This window comes from Hyperolius riggenbachi, chromosome 8 (assembly GCF_040937935.1).
Source record: "Hyperolius riggenbachi isolate aHypRig1 chromosome 8, aHypRig1.pri, whole genome shotgun sequence".
NCBI classification, from domain to species: Eukaryota; Metazoa; Chordata; class Amphibia; order Anura; family Hyperoliidae; genus Hyperolius; species Hyperolius riggenbachi.
Window position 1 is genome coordinate 67,311,119 of NC_090653.1, and position 1,483 is coordinate 67,312,601.

Genomic DNA, 1,483 nt, shown 5'->3' on the forward strand with positions numbered 1-1,483 from the left:
CTCCGCCCACTTACTGAGTCCTGATAGGCCCGGGGGAACGGCGCTCCTCTGTGCATTGTTCTCATTGGTCACCACACAGCGCCTCTCAGGAATCCGAGCAGCTCATTGGGTGAGGGCAGAGGGGGTTGGACGGAAGGGCTGGCTTTGTATTGGGAAGAGTGGAAAGTCGATGAAACTTCCGACACGCCCCTGATAAGTGGTGATTGGTTGCTGAACACCGAAGGGAGAAAGCGTTTGGCGAGCTGTAAGCCGCCATCTTGTGCTGGGTGTGTAATGGCGACGCCTATAGTAACGTAATTGTGAGCGCGGGAGGATGAATCAGTGTTGCGTATGTGGTGCTTAGTAAATGTGGATGTAGAGAATTTATAGACGATCCGACCGAAAACAAACTGTGGAATAAGCTGTTTGGTTGTCATTGGAATCACAAACACCTTCACATTTTCTGCATGCTTATATAAGGGTTATAATAAAAGAAAACGGTCTACTTTCTCTATTTGTACATAACGTGCCAATCCTATTGTATAGTTTTGGTAATGTACATCTATAAAGTGCTTTCTTTGGTACATAGTCCTGTCACCAACAGTCCCTAAAGCTGGCCATGCTTCTATCAGCTTGGCGGCTGATCGACCATCCGATTCAATGATTATTATCAAATCAGATGAATATCGGTGCCGCCAAGAGTATGCCCGAGCCCGATCAAAGATTATGCATCGATTGGACATGCTGGGAAATCTCAGGTTTGGGTGCGCAGTGGTAACAGCATGCAATAATCGTTAGTGAACGCAATGGATCTCCCTGCTTCTGTCCAGGGCTGTGGAGATGGTACAGAAATCATCCGACTCCTCCGTTTATGTAACCTGACTCCAGGTGCCCAAAATTGCTCCGACTCCTTATGGTGCCCATACATGGTACAATTTTTTTCATCCAATCTTACCATTTCTATGCAGCATAAGGGTAAATTAACCTCTTGACGACCAGCTAAGGCCGATTGGCGTAAACTGGTTGTCTGCGGGTTACCATGGAAACGGCCGCTCGATCGAGCGGCCTTTCCATGTCAGTTCACGGAGGGTCTCTCAGTGAACAGCCGGAGAGCCGCCGATCATGGCTCGCCGGCAAAATGTAAACAGACGGGGAAGAAATCCCCGTTGTCTACATCATACGGCGCTGCTGCGCAGCAGTGCCGTATGGCAGATCGGCGATCCCGGCCTCTGATTGGCCGGGGATCGCCGGAATATGATAGGCTGAAGCCTATCCTTCAATGCGCAGGACGGAAATCCGTCCTGCGCAGCTCACAGGGGGAAGGAGAGGGAGGGAGCGGGCGAGACGGCGGAGAACGCTGCGGAGGGGGGCTTTGAAGAGCCCCCCCCCGCTAAGCAAATGCAGCAATCAGACCCCCCCAGCAGGACATCCCCCTAGTGGGGAAGAAAGGGGGGTAGTCTGATCGCCCTGCTGCACTCCTGATCGGTGCTGCGGGCTGCAGAGC